This window comes from Lethenteron reissneri, chromosome 50, assembly GCF_015708825.2.
Source record: "Lethenteron reissneri isolate LAM-NWPU_2019-01 chromosome 50, ASM1570882v1, whole genome shotgun sequence".
Classification (NCBI taxonomy): Eukaryota; Metazoa; Chordata; class Hyperoartia; order Petromyzontiformes; family Petromyzontidae; genus Lethenteron; species Lethenteron reissneri.
Genome location: NC_083828.1, coordinates 5,810,704 through 5,826,013, shown reverse-complemented (window position 1 = coordinate 5,826,013; position 15,310 = coordinate 5,810,704). Strand labels below are relative to the sequence as shown.

Genomic DNA, 15,310 nt, shown 5'->3' with positions numbered 1-15,310 from the left:
CGCGTGGAAATGTACAGCAGCCAAATACTCTAAACGCATGTTTTTTTTCTTCTAAATGTGAAGGGGGAAAACCGGAGGACCAGGATAAAAAAAATCCACGCGACCACGGGGGGAGAGAAAGAGACATGCAGACTCCAAATATACAGCAGGCGTCAGGGTCGGGAACGAACCCACGACCTCCTGTATGCCAGGCGAGAGATTTAACATTTCGCCATGCAGCCCCACAGCCTGACGACATCAACAATAACCTGTTTCCCCGTTGTGTGGATGGTCACGCGTACATCCAATCACTATTCAGGCTTAAATACAACTTAGCTTCCTTCCGAGGTCTGCAGAATAATGCATCGTTATTATCATCAGCATCATTCTTCCATTATTCTAGACGCAGCTGGCTCTTCACTGGCCGCAAAATGCGCTAAAAGCTAACGGGGGTGGGGGTGCGGGGAGTTTGCGACTGAATAATAAACACGCGGCTCGCATGAATATGTGCAGAGAGACCAACAAACGGTTTCATTTTCAGCGACGTACGTCCCCAAACGACACCCCCCCCCAACACCACCACCACCGACCTCTGCCTTCCACGCATTTTTACATTTTGAAGGGAATACGAGATGCCTGTTGCTGCGTCAAAGCGTGGCTTAACAACCCACAGGCGCTTGCTTCCCAATCATCGGCGATGAGGTCCTAAGTGCGTAACCGTGTGCTTGCTTGGGTTGGACAACAACAACACAGCAACGGACAGTCGCAAATGGCGGCTGTTTGGTTGTTGTTGTTGTTGTCGTTGGGTCAGGTCAAGCAACGTGCACGAGCGGTCGCGTCGTGCTACGCACCTAGAAACGTCCAGTTCGATTCCCCAGCCAGGGGATAACATTTTGTGGATTTTATATCTGCTGGGCCTCGCCCTTACAGTCAGAGTGCCTGGTGAGCGAAGAAAACGCCAGCCACTGTGGGGAAACAAATGTGGCCGGGCATGATTCTGGCCACATCACTTGCTTTGTGGGTCGCGTCAGCCTTCACCAGGTACCCGCTACAAACGGGAATATTTGATTTATTCCAGCAGCAATGGCACAAAATAGAAGCCGTTTGGGCCCCATTTCATTCGGTGTCCCGCGACGGCTCAAATGCCGCACAGCGCTCGCTCCAACGACCTGCGGAAGGCTACGCGGGTGATCTTTGCCTCGGCCTCGTGGGTTGGGTCACTCTGTTGGGGCATTGGGGCAACGAGTGGGGGTGGTGCTTGTGGGGGGGCGGGGCTGGTTGGAATTAAATTCTTCGCTCGACCGCTTCGACACCCCCACTGGAGATTTTGAGCTCGATGTTTGGTCGGTCGCAAGAGAGACAGCGGGTTTGTGCCCCAATTCACACACTGCCCCCCCCCCACCACCAATTCCCCATCACCCCCCCCCCCCGCCCTTAACATTCACCTTGCTACACTCCCGGCTTCCACCAGTGAATGGAATTCTCTGGGTGTGGCGAGAGAGACGGCTCTCCACGGTTCAGCTCAGTGACCTTAATCGAGACACACCTGGCGAAAGCGTGGGAACGGGAAGTGGAGATTGGCTTCCGGTCTTATTTACGTATGGGCGAGCACTCCGGTCAAAAACAGGACGGCTTAGAGAAAATAAAAGCCAAAAAATTATGGGACTTCAAAATTATGGATTTCTGCGTGGGCGTCACAAGAGATCGACAGAGTGGCGCACGGTTGCACCCGAAGGGTCAGGGTTGTTATTGTTGTTTTTATTCTGAAAAAGCTGTTGAAGCACTTAAATATATATTTTTCTCCTTTCACGGTATGAAATGCGAATGATTACTATGACGAAGGGAGCACTAAAGCACGCTTATTAGTCTGCCTGTCAAAGTAAAAAGCTGGAGGCTATAAAACGTTTGCACCCGGGCGGTGTTCCCCACTGTTCAATTTCTGCTTTATATTTTCTGTTGTTTGTTTGTTATCAATGTTTCCATCGCATTTTTTTTGCTGGCTTTGCTCCGTCAACCAGCTATCATCAACATCGTCAATCGTACCGGGAATTTCAGCAACATTAACCCCACATTTTTTTTAAAGATTTGCTCTTGTCGATTTATATTAAATCAAACTTATCCATGTATTTTTTTGATTGATTAAATATTCAGGAGATTTTTTTTATATTTTATGAATAAAAACATATCCAAATCTAAATGGTAAATTTGTCAAGGGGTTTGTTGTGCCATTTTTTTCAGTGGCTAAACGCACACACGCACACATGACGGCCACCAATTGGTGTACAATTACGCGATTGACCAACATCACACTATTTAAATTGAAAATAACACTGTCTGCATGAGGTCGTGTAAGTTAATTTGGTTGTATATTTTTGGCGCTTAAAAGAAATAACATCACACCTTCATCACCTTCAGGTCACGGTCGATCCACTGCCAGATGAGGGCCTCCCCAATCCGCGACCACCTCATCACGATCCTGCCATGTCAAAATCCACCCATGGTTCTTGCACAAACATCCGATTCCATCATCCCATGCCCTCTCAGCGGGCCCCCTCTCGGACGCATTCCATTCCATTGCCTTCCACTCCGTCGGATGTCTTGACCATCGGGCATCGTCCCCTGCTCCGGCATCGACGTTTCACGCCCAAGCACCACTTAATTTGGTCTCAGCAGTCTGAATGATGCGGTTAAACACACGCATGTTCTCTCTAATCAATGCGTCCCTTTCCTCTTCATTTCCAACGTGCAAGTCACCACGCTTTTTCGGGACACTTTCCGTGGTTTTATGGTCAAGATTTATCACGCGCGATGGAAAATTGCTCGGGTGGACCAGAGGTTGGTGGAATTTTTTTATATATTTTTTAACGAGCTCATCTCGAACGGATGTTCCTATTGGCAATGCGGCGCGTGGTACAGAACATTACAGCGGCCTTATGCGGTCGTCGTCATCATCATCATCATAAATTGTTACCCGGCTCTCCGTAGTCATCATGTTTGCATTGGTGCCGAGCAGGATTGGCTTCCCTAAGGGGTGTACGTCTCTTTTACTGGGATGTCCAGTCACCACAGGGAGCACGGAATTTATATCCAAATAAATTACCCTTTTGTGTGGAATATTTTTTTATTGGTCACAACGCGGCCCACGATAATGACACACTCTCGAAAATGGCATCACGGAATGCAAGGTCTTCAACCCCCCCCGCCCCCGCGTATAAATATCAGTTGGTGTGCTCTCGACGTTTCCCACGCGACATTATCGATGTGTGCAGGTCGTACTACGGACCACCAAATCACTGCCATGTCCCATCTCTTAGGCTTTTTTCTGTAAAGTCACGTAGGTAAAAAATAAAAATAATAGAAGTAATAATAGACATAAAATAAAAATCACGACGTTTCGGAGGCAACACAAGCTTCCGTCTTCAGGTGGAACCGTCACAGCACAATTGCTGTATCAAGTAAAGAGAGAAGACCCAAAAGACCCGACCTTTTATATATACTGGTTAAGGGGGGGAGGATACAGCAATTGTGCTGTGACGGTTCCACCTGAAGACGGAAGCTTGTGTTGCCTCCGAAACGTCGTGATTTATTATTTTATTTCTATTACTACTTCTATTAATTTTATTTTTATTTTTTACCTACGTGACTTTACTGAAAAAAGCCTAAGAGTATGAATCCTTGCAGTCACGAAAGCTTCAAATCTAAAATTTCCAATCTCAGCATTGACTACTTTCAAAAAAACCCCGCTCCATCTCAATAGTAGAGGCAGTAGCGAAAATTGGGGGAGGGAGGGGTGGGTGGCGTGATATCCACCGATTTCAAAACTTAATTTACCACGGGTGCAATAATTGTAAAATAAAAAAAATACTACGCGGTGTCCGGTTTCGCAGTGGACGTTTCTGAATATCCTGGGACGTGATTCGCGAGAGTAGACCACATGTGTGCCGGTGTCACGGTCCACGCTCGCCAGCACAGAGGTCGCAACAGGGTACCCGATACCCGTACCCTACCCGATACCCGGCTACCCATACCCGGCCGGGTACGGGTACCCGTTTGCGACCCTGGTGCGGCCGGGTACGGGTTCGGGTAGGCCGTGAGTCACTGGTGAGTAACTGTTTGTCACTCATTTCCCAACGTCTTGTCTCTTCTCACAATTCAAGTTCCTAGAATCAACCCACCCTCGCCTGCAACATGGCTTCATACCAGAGGTCGCAATCAGGTACCCGATACCCGTACCCTACCCGTACCCGGCCGGGTACGGGTAGGGTACGGGTACGGCCAGGAACGGGTACCCGTTTACGACCCTGGTGCGGCCGGGTACGGGTACGGGTAAGAAATCAAAACCCATTTTCGACCTCTGCGCCAGCAGCAGAAATCATCGGCCCCCTCCTGGAGGCCAGGTGCTGATTCACCTTGTGTGCTGTCACTGGGGCGGGGGGCTTTTGGAATTCGTTGAGATGAGTTGCGAGACGTTAAGAGCTCTGTATGCATCACGTTGAACTTCTTTCGCACGGTACGTGACCAACCGTGATGATTTGGACGACGAGTGAATCATATTAAACGGTTCTAAAGAAATGCACGGGTTCACAACTTTTCAAATTACAACGCCGTTAAAATGTTTTCCTGTAAACCTTAGTTTGTGATGTTAATTAAGGAATATAATTAAGCGAGTCAATATTAGCAAGTTTGCAGATAATTACTCTGCAAATTAAGTCGTGACGCGCAGAAGTTATGTTTTACCGTGCAATGTTGTTTTTTTATTGTACATCGACAGAGTTGTTGAACATTCACTCCTGTGATGTGCAGCGTCGGCATTTTCTGTTCGTCGTTTTAAAATCATTACAGAGCATATTTTACAATATTTACGGTGACGTGTATGGGCACCCTCCCCTCCTCTACCAACTCGTGTTGGTAGAGTAGGCCAAAAACACCCCCTATCAGCGTTGGCATTTTCTGTTCGTCGTTTTAAAATCATTAAAGAGCATATTTTACAATGTTTACGGTGACGTGTATGGGCACCCTCCCCTCCTCTACCAACTCGTGTTGGTACCAACTCGTGTTGGTTGATTAGGCTAAAAACACCCCCTATACGAGCTGTATAAAGGGGGGGCGGGGGGTGGGAGGCGCTAGCGGAAGGACACCAAACTAAACACAAAAAGCAGTTCTAAAGAAATGAGTTTTCAATCTGGACGATTTAAAAGTGCATAGATCCAGTGACTTCCTACTATCGGAATGAAGGGCGTTCCAGACGGCCGCAGATGCGCGGCTGATTGCGCGTGATGGCGGTGGCCGTCTTTGTCCGATGGCTAGCAGCCAGAGGTCGCAACCGGGTACCCGATACCCGTACCCTACCCGATACCCGGCTACCCGTATCCGGCCAGGTACGGGTACGGGTACCCGTTTGCGACCCTGGTGCGGCCGAGTACGGGTACGGGTAGACCGTGAGTCACTGGTGAGTAACCGTTTGTCACTCATTTCGGGTAGGGTATGGGTACGGGTAGGGAACGGGGACCGGGTACGGGTACCCATTTGCGACCCTGGTGCGGCCGGGTACGGGTACGGGTAAAGAATCAAAACCCGGTTGCGACCTCTGCTAGCAGCCCAAAAGCTACTGCTGCTGCTGCGAGGATAATCGGAGTTTGCGTGATGATGGTTTATGCTCCTTGACGAGATCAGCGAGTTGTCGTCGTTCCTTCGTGGTGCTCTGCGTGCTGCAATGAGTGCGACCTCATGCTAACAATGCATTCGTTGCGATGGAATTAAAGAGGCGAGGGCGGTGGGACATTAAAAGGAACTCGCGCCAGGAGAACCGGTGACCTCTATTTAAAGCTTTCGTGACTGCAGGGATTCATCTTCTTGGTTCTTTCGGTAAAGTCACGTAGAAGGGAAGTAATACAATAATAAAAATAAAACACAATAAAATAATTCTCACGACGTTTCGGCCACAACGCAGGCTGCTTGCGTTGTGGCCGAAACGTCGTGAGAATTATTTTATTGTGTTTTATTTTTATTATTTTATTATTTCCCTTCTACGTGACTTTACCGAAAGAACCAAGAAGATGAACTGGTGACCTCCTTGGGTGCGCTGCGCTCCGAGGCTGCAAACCGCCATTCCAACGTAGCAGCAGCAGCAGCAGCCTTCGTGTTTATAATCTGCATTGTAATCGTGACCCTTGAACTCCTCATCCACGTTTGTTACTCATTTCACCCCCCATACCCCCCCCCCCAACCCCGCCCCATTTCCGCCTCCCACCCCCCACAAACAAAATAATGTGGTGCACATATATTAGCGTTTTCTCCCTTGGGAGAGTCGGGGGCTTGAAAATGCCTAAAGGTGGTCAATTAAATGGCTGCAAAAACGTTATGGGCCCCAATGTGTACGAGGCCTAGGTGTGCAAATTTGTTTCCGTTTACATTTTAAATTCATTCCCGCCCTGCTAGCTACGTCTCAAATTGTGTATTCGGGTTCACCCACCAGGACTCATTACTTAATTTTATAATAAAAACATGAATAGTAGAAAATAAACACGTTAAATTAATTTAACACGTAGGCTTTCGCGACCAATGTTATTCATAATCAACGATTTTTGGGTTTAGATCGCGTTTATTTATAAATGTGTCGTAACCCTCCACCACCCGACACGGCCAATCAGTAAAAAATGTGTCACGTTGACAAAGACAAATAGTTCACTGCTTTAGCCCACCGTAATCGTTGATTACGTTAAATTAACCCACCCAAAATTTCGAATTCCATTGTGGCTCCTCCCGATACTGCTCAGTGGTGGTGGAGTGATGGTCACCGCATTGCACGCTTTCAGGCGCGTTTCTGCGGCCGTCTGGAACGCTCTTCCTTCCGATATCAGGAAGCCACTGGAGCTATGCACTTGAACTTCTTTCGCACCGTACGTAGCCGACTGCTAATCGGGAGGTGCAGGGGGGAGGGGACAAACAAACTAAACACTCAAAGCAGTTCTAAATAAATTCGTTTTCAAACTCGATGATGTAAAAGTGCAAAGCTCCCAGTTCGCTTCCTAATATCAGAAGGAAGAGCGTTCCAGATGGCTGCGGAAGTGCATACTGAAAGCACACAAAGAGTGGCAGGAACAGGTCACGTTGAGCCCGCTACGATGTGGAACACGACACATAAAAAATTAACCCGTAAAAAGAAAGTTTTTCACTCTAAATCCTTTACATGCGTGGCGGCTAGAGTCCTCTCGTCCTCTGGCTTGAGATGGCTGCCACCTATGGGTCAGATGATTGTCTGCCAGCATTAAGCAATTGGTAATTAAATATTAAAATTTTTCCCCTAAACAGTGTAAAATTTTGGAAATTTTTTTTCACGAAAATTAATTGTCACGCACAACGAGTCTGTGTGGAAAATGTCAGCTCGATTGGATCACGGGAAGTGGGTTAAAAAACGACCGAAAGATTTGCACGCTCGTAAGCGCGCAAGCAAGCACGCAAGCACGCAAGCAAGCAAGCAAGCGAACTTAATATAAAGGATTTAAAAAGACCACGTTGCACCTGGGCACAAGGCACAGAACGTAGCGGGAGGCTGGCCCTGCAATCCAGCGGTCGTCGGTTCGTTCTCCCGGTGCGGCAAATAAGGCAACGTGCACGCTTATTGAACCCCCCCACCCCCCGGCCCCTCGGCTTCTATCCAACCGGTAGGATAAATTGGTGACGCGCATGTGTGCATGTTGAACTTCTTTCGCGCCGTACGTAGCCAACCGTGCTAATTGGTGGTGAGGACACCGGCGTTAGTCGCGTGCGGTGGAGTAAAGCGTGGCGACCTCCACCGCTGTCGAGACGTCTAGCTAGCAAGGAAGAATAGGCCAATCACCATCGAAAGGGGGGGCTCTTATTTTCAGGCTCCACCGTGACATCTTACACCCGGGGACAGTGGGAGCTGTGGTGCAGTGGCTCGCGCACGGGCATCATCCGTGGCGCGTGATATCAGAGCCGGTCTTGGCTGCCCCCCTTAACCACGTCTGTACTGACCGGCGTGGTGAAATATGGTCAAACAACCCCCCCCCCCCCGTAGCCAACGTAGCGTGTAAAGGGCTTCCCACCAGCAATGGAGTGACATAGGATCTGTAAATTATTATTACAATCGATTATGGTTATTATTATTATAGCTGTATATCCTGAGGGTCACTGGTGGTTATTTCGCTGCATAATTGTTGAGTGAACCTTCTTCAGAATTATAATATAATGTATTGATAGTGGGAGCAATCCGATGAGCTATTAGGCGATGACAGGCGCACTCAATTCCCCCTCTGGGTACGTACGTGATTGAAGCTGCTCGGCTGGTCTTGCATCCTGGTTAAACTGGGTTTAAATGGGACTGGAATTAAAAGTCCCACTGGGAGATATACAAAAAGACGGGGGAAGCTGTTGCTTTGGCAACGGAACATGTCTCGGAGTCTGCGTTGCCTGATGAGAGCCTCCGACGATGTCAAGCTCAAGCGCTGAACAGCTCCCAGGCACACTTGACGAGAGAGCTACTTAAAAAACTCTAATTACGCTTTTAAAATGCGAATTTCAAAGTTTTCTTGGGCAGTGAAACTTGGCGAATAAAGTAAAAAAAAGATGTGTGTCGCAATTGTCCGTCAAAAAGGTCAGAAAAAAGTTATAATACTCAACGTATTAGCCACAGCGCGGCCTTGCATGAAACTGGGTGAACTATGTATGATAGTGCAATACAAATTTATACCTCTTTTTGGTTCTTTCGGTAAAGTCAGGTAGAATGGAAATAATAAAATAATAAAAATAAAACATAATATTATTTGATTTTATTATGTTTTATTTTTTATTATTTTCGGTAAAGTCACGTAGAATGGAAATAATAAAATAATAAAAATAACACATAATATTATTTGATTTTATTATGTTTTATTTTTTATTATTTTATTATTTCCATTCTACGTGACTTTACCGAAAAAAACCAAGAAGATGAATCCCTGCAGTCACGAAAGCTTTAAATCGAAATGTATACCTGTACTCACTGTGAAACCAGGGCAGCATTTAATTGTTCTCTATATATACTTAAAAAAATCCAGATGATATTTTTTTATCTACATTTTAAAAAGGGAGTGGAATTTCGACTGAAGCCGAAAAAAAAGTGCGCGCGTGGAGAGGTGCGAGCGAGGATTTACACGGGGTTGAGACACGAGGTGGAGACAGGGGTAGAGACACGGGTTGGAGACAGGGGTAGAGACACGGGTTGGAGACACGAGTGGAGACACACGGGGGGGGGGGGGGTGGGGAAACCACACACAAATTTGACCGCAATTGCGATTACAAGACGTCACCAGTTTTGTGCATTCAATTGCCCCCTTCGCTTAACTGTGACAGAATTTACGGCATACGTATCAGCGACGATTACAGGACATCGACGAGGATTACAGGACATTGGGACAGGCTTCGTGTAAAGCGATCTGCGGTTGAAGAACTTTTCTTTTAATGAATCTCTATTCGAAGCACGCAAAAAAACGCCACGCAAAATACGATCGCAAAGTAACGGATATTACTATGAAGTAGTGCTTATTCTACTGTACCAGGCGAGGTCCACTGAGCTATACAGCTCTTTTTCACACTCGACCTGGCGACAAATGATAGCTCAACGAAGTGGCTTATCGCGTGTACATTTATGCCGCAAAAGGTGTCACGTAGTAACATTTAACGTCGTGACATTATTTTCCCCCGGCCAGCCCACGCGTGTTGATCTGGAGCGAGGCATTCTGGGAATTTGCCACATGCTCACTCCATAACCTTCACCGCCATCCTCCCTCCCACATGTCCCAAGCACACACAGAACTCTCTATGGCTTTGGTTGGAACATTCTGAGTGGCTATATTTTCGTGAACAAAAGGAGAGAGAGAGGGGGAAAAAAGTCGCATTGTAAGCGTTCCAGTTTTTCAGAACCTTGCCACCGTTGTTTTGAATGTGATTATAATAAACCACCAATATCATCATGTTAGGGAAAAAAATCCAATTAAGTGACAAAGAAATAATCCAATTTGAAGATAACGTTACAGGACCACAGGTACGATCTGTTTACATTTCAGAGTCACGCAGCATTAATTTGAACACGTGCGTTTGTTCTGAAAGATGTTATTCAAACCCAACGAGAGAAAAAGACAGAAATTTGCGGTAAAAGATTTCGGCTCTTCCATAATAACCATATGTGTCACATTGTCGGCGGTGGGGGGGGGGGGGGGGGAAATCACAATAGGACAAGAGAAAAATCGCTGTCGTGATCGAGATAGGCCGTAAAAGCGTTTTTTTTGTTGTGAAACCCTCGTGGGAAGAGGCAAGCGTATTCAATTTTAACTCGCCAATGTAGAGGCGGTGTGCGTGCGCGCTGTGCTGCACCTCAGCGGGATGCTCGGGAACACGAGCGTGATAATTAAACGGCGGGGACGCGCTGGGGCCGCCACCTAATTTGGAGGTTGCGAGAGAGGGCGATGGGCGAGGGCAACAAGAAAAAAAACATCATCCTCGCAGCAGCAGTGGCAGCGGCGGCGGTGGCTGCGGCTTTTTGGCTCGCGAACGAACAAAGACGGTGGGGTCACCGCCATCGCGCGGCGCTTTCAGATGCGCCTCTGGGGCCCGTCTGGAACGTTCTTCCTACCGATATGACGAAGCCACCGGCGCTATGCACTTTTAAATCGGCGAGATTGAAAACTCACTTCTTTAGGACTGCTTTTTGCGTTTGGTTTGTGGTCCTTCAACGCCCCCCCTCGCACCTCCTGATTAGCGCGGTTGGCTACGTACGGTGCAAAATAAACAAGTTCACAAATGCGCATGCATGAGACTCGGTCGAGGACGGGAGACTACAATGGTTCGGACACGTTATGAGAATGAGCCAGAGCGGGATGCCGTACCTGGTCAATGCGACTCAGAGGTGGAAGGTAACGGGAGGAGTAGGGCAGGAGAGAAAGCCGGGTGGGGAAGGGGGGGTACAGTTTTGGCTCGTCACGAGGTTGTATCCGTGGATGTGATAGCGACTGGCCTGTAGGGCATCCAGGACGTGGGTTCCTTGGTACGGTCAAGCGTCAGGACATAAGCGTCACGTGGGTGTTCACTGTGGTAGCGAGATGCTGGCACTTGGCCCGCGAGAGTCCCTCAAATGTTCAGTTGGAGCATCCTCGTCCTGGGGCCTATCCGGGGCCGCTGTCGTTATTTGGCCCTGAAGAGGGCCGTTGGCGTGGCTTAAGTGTTTGTTGTTTCGTGTTGTTGTTGTTTCGTGTTGTTGTTGTTGCCGCTCTGGAGACCGGGAGATCGGCGATCGACGTTCGGTCGCCGCTTCGATGGCATTCGCCGCGAATTTCTCACATAGCAGAGTGGGCCACGCGAAGGCTGCTTGCCATTTCCCACGACGGAGGACAATAGCAAGATGCAGCGGTGGTGACAGATCTAGAAGGGAAAGTGATTGAGAGCGAGCCAAGAAGTCAACCGGCCGGGTGGTTCAGCGGTAGAGCAAGCGGCTTGCAAACGGAAGCTCGGCCGAGTTTCAAAATCCTGCCTGGGTGGTTGACTCAGTCCATCATCCCTCCAGGGTTGATACAATAGGTACCACTTTGTCGGTGGCGTCACGAGTGTATGTGTGTTTGTTGAACTGTTATCGCACTGTGCATAACCAACCGCGCTAATCGGAGTGGTTCCTCCATGAATGGACTTGAAACCCGCCATAGGAGCGAGGAACTTCCACCACTGTCTCAGGAGCTCTCAACGGGAGAGGAGCACTGCTTGAGTTCTCAAACTGAGCAGGAGACCGCTTTGATGTTTTTTTGTTTTAGGTGAAGCAGCAAAAACCGACGATAGACAGGAGACGTGAACAGGGTTAGGGGGTGCGAGGGGGAGGCAGACAGCCACGGGGATGAGTGAAGAGGGCATGGGGGCCACAACGGGAGTCGATCGAGACTGAGAGAGGCAGTAACCGCGGTGGATAAACGGTTCTGCCGCAACGTCGCGAGTGAGCCCACGGAATGGACGGATGGATGACTACGACGACGATTGCAACTCGGGGGAAAAGAGACGACTGGAAGGGGGACTTCCACAGCCAGCAACGAGGGAGCGCCGAGCGAAAGCACAGCAGCTAAACAAGACGGAACTCGTTTACGATGTTAAACTCGGTCATTTTGAGAACTTTGGGGGGATGGGGGGGGGGGGGCGGAAGAAGCCACGGGAAGGAGTTCCAAAGTCGAGCGGGGTGAGGAAAGAAGGAGGAGGAGGAAGATGCATGCTCCGTCATACCACAGTGGTGGTTGATGGTGATGTCCGGCAAAGGCGTGCGGGAGAATTAATTAACTCACTGCAATTCATCGTCAGTGAGGCTCCTTCATCGCCAGTGCTTTTCACCAGCAGATGGGCACGCGGAGAAACGAGCTGGTTGGAAAGCCCGGGGACACTGCTTTTTATTGTGGACATCGTAACCGCACGCGTTTTGTCTTTTTGTTTTTGCATTCGACCGTATTTATCAATCAATTCACGCGCACGCTTTCAACCAAGACCGGGGGGGGGCAGGGGGGAGGGGACCACCAATCCGGATGCCGCAAGCTGCCCCCCCACTCCCCACTCTGGTTATAGGCAATCTCAGAAGTGGCTGGCAAATAACTTCATTGAGAGTCGTATAAAAACGCGGCTGGCCAGTCTTTTAAAGCGATAAAAGTATTTTAATGCCCCCCACCCCACCAACTCCCGTTTCTCCCTCTGTCGCTCTCTCCATATATAAATAAACATCGCAGTCGCTTACCTGCTCAATTGAGCGTAGATTAGCACTCATCGGCTGTTTACAGTCCGGAGCCATGGGTGGAAATTCCAATTTCTTACGGGCGAGGGGTCACGCTCATAATTACTACATTTGACAGAAAGAAAAGCACGTGGATTGGAGAAAATATTCCGGTTTAAAAACATCAGTAGTTTCAAAAACATCGTTTTAAAAACAGGGGTTTTAAAAACAGTAGTTTTATAAACAGTAGTTTTAAAAACAGTAGTTTTTACAAACAGCGGTTTTAAAAACAGTGGTTTTAAAAACAGCGTTTTTTTAAACAGCGGTTTTAACCATTAGGAAAAGTAAACGGCTGTGCGCTGGAGATGTCACGAGAAGGGATGAACGATGGCCATTGGTTAAACATAATTGTGGAGTCGTAGCCAAGGGGTGGAACGAATGTTGAACTTCTTTCACGCCGTACATAGCCAACCGTGCTCTTCGAAACGCATCTGGAGGGAAAGTTTGCCATGGAGATGGAGTGATGTAAAATATATATATATGCGTTTGCTCGTGTGCAGGTGCAAGGTGGAAATGTGCAGCGCAGTGGATCGTATGAGATGGTGATAACTTTGGAAGGCCTTAATCCAGCAGTGGATTGATCAATGGTCAAGATGATGATGGTGGCAAGGGAAAGTCTGTTTATCTACAGGACAAATGGTAGCATCAATGAGACGATGATGATGATCACGTTTGAGGAAATAATCTGCAATGGTTCGAAATTCGTTGAATAAAAAAAAATTGAAATTAGCAAATAACTGAAGAATGCATAACAACAACTTAAATTCCCTCGCCAATCATTTGAACATTCTCAATTTTCCAGGACTTGGCCATGTTTTCCTTACTGCACGCCGAATAAAGCAATAATGTGATCATGCCAAGTCCCACGGACGGTGTTAAACATAGCTCTCGTAATATTCCTCTCTCATATCTCTCAGCCAATTACCACTGCAGCTAAGTCTCAACAAAGCCCAGACTATCAAGTTGGCAGGAGGCCAGGCAGTACATGGCCATTGAAAAAAATCATCGCGGTTGCTGGGCACTCGGCCTGAAGGGCCCAAAACGCGAGACGGGCGGTAACAAACATCACTACTATCAAAGTTGCAATATATATAACAGTTTATGTTATGCGGTTATTGAATTGAGCCAGGTTATTATTCTGAGGGCTTGCTTGGAGAAACGAGACGCTGAAGAGGAGGGCATTCCAACACAAAGCAATGTGAGAGATGGAGCAGAGAGATAAGTGTTGTGACCTGCAGTTGGGTGAGTGGGTGGATGAGTGGCTGGGTAGGTGGGTAAGTGGGTGGGTGAGTGGCTGGGTGGGTGGGTAAGTGGGTGGGTGGGTGGGTAAGTGGGCGGGTAAGTGGGTGGGTGGGTAAGTGGGCGGGTAAGTGGGCGGGTAAGTGGGTGGGTGGGTACGTGGGTAAGTGGGTGGGTGGGTGAGTTGGTGGGTGGGTGAGCGAGTGGGTGAGCGAGTGGGCGAGTGGGCGAGTGGGCGAGTGGGTGGGTGAACGGTAGTGGAGCGGTTAGCGCGCTGCCCTACAAACCCCTGCAACCCGGAGTTCGATTCCCGCTCACGGTCAACACCAGGTGACGATTATCTGAAACGGTTGTGGGCCTTTCTTAGGTCGACTCAGCCTCAAATAAGTACCTGGTGCAGTATGTAAACATCGCCACTGGGGAGACAAAGGCGGCCGGGCGTGGTGCTGGCCACCCACCCCCTCGTGTGCCGTGCCGGCCTTCATAGTTGATACTCGCTAACAGTACTTGCCCCAACAGTCTGTTAAGGCTATACGGGGGATGTTTGGCTCAACTGTCCGGCCACTGGACCTCTGCCCGACCACCCTCCACCTATCCTCATCCATTCCCATTTCACCATTTCACGCATGTGCCCCATACCCCACTGCTTCTCATCCACCCTGCACCCATCAAACACCCTCACTCACCGTCACACTCCACCTTACTCTGCCTTACCTACCCCTGTGCAACATCAGCTCCATTACCAGCCCCTGTCCCATCGCCTTCCTCACCGAACGCCGTTGGATTGCGTCCTCAAGCGCCCTGGAAAGGGCCCTCTATAAACGTGAACTAGAAGAGAATAGTGTGCGAGCGTGTGTTTTGCGACCTGTGTGTGTGGCGGTTGCACGGGGGTATGGATGAGACGAACGCCGTGGCTCCGATTGTCCGTTCTCCTCGATTTAGGCGGAGGAATAAAACGTCTGGCAACAGTGGCAGCGACACGGCCAAGAGCTTTGTCTTCATTACGTGTCCTCCTTCGCTAGAGCCTCGCTATGCCTCCCCCGGCTCACACGCCATTGCAGGCAGCTCCTTGTCTGTTTAACACGGAGTCGGCTTTCGCGATCAATATCATCAATAATATTGTTTTTTTTTTTGGGGGGGGTTAGATCGCGTAAATAAATGTGTCGTTAAACCCGCCACCACCCGACGCAGCTCATTAGTAAGGTTTGTCACGTGAACAGAATATGCCAATTCGTTACTAGTACAGCACACCGGTTGTGTGTTGGAGAGCAAATCCACAACATTTACAATCTGAGTACA

At 48.7% G+C, this 15,310-nt stretch overlaps 1 protein-coding gene across 2 annotated transcripts in view; it reads left to right on the top strand.

Moving 5' to 3' along the window:
- The window catches only part of LOC133355128 (BDNF/NT-3 growth factors receptor-like), a 302,261-nt gene that overhangs the window by 42,967 nt on the left and 243,984 nt on the right, over positions 1-15,310 (top strand). The window lies entirely within an intron of this gene.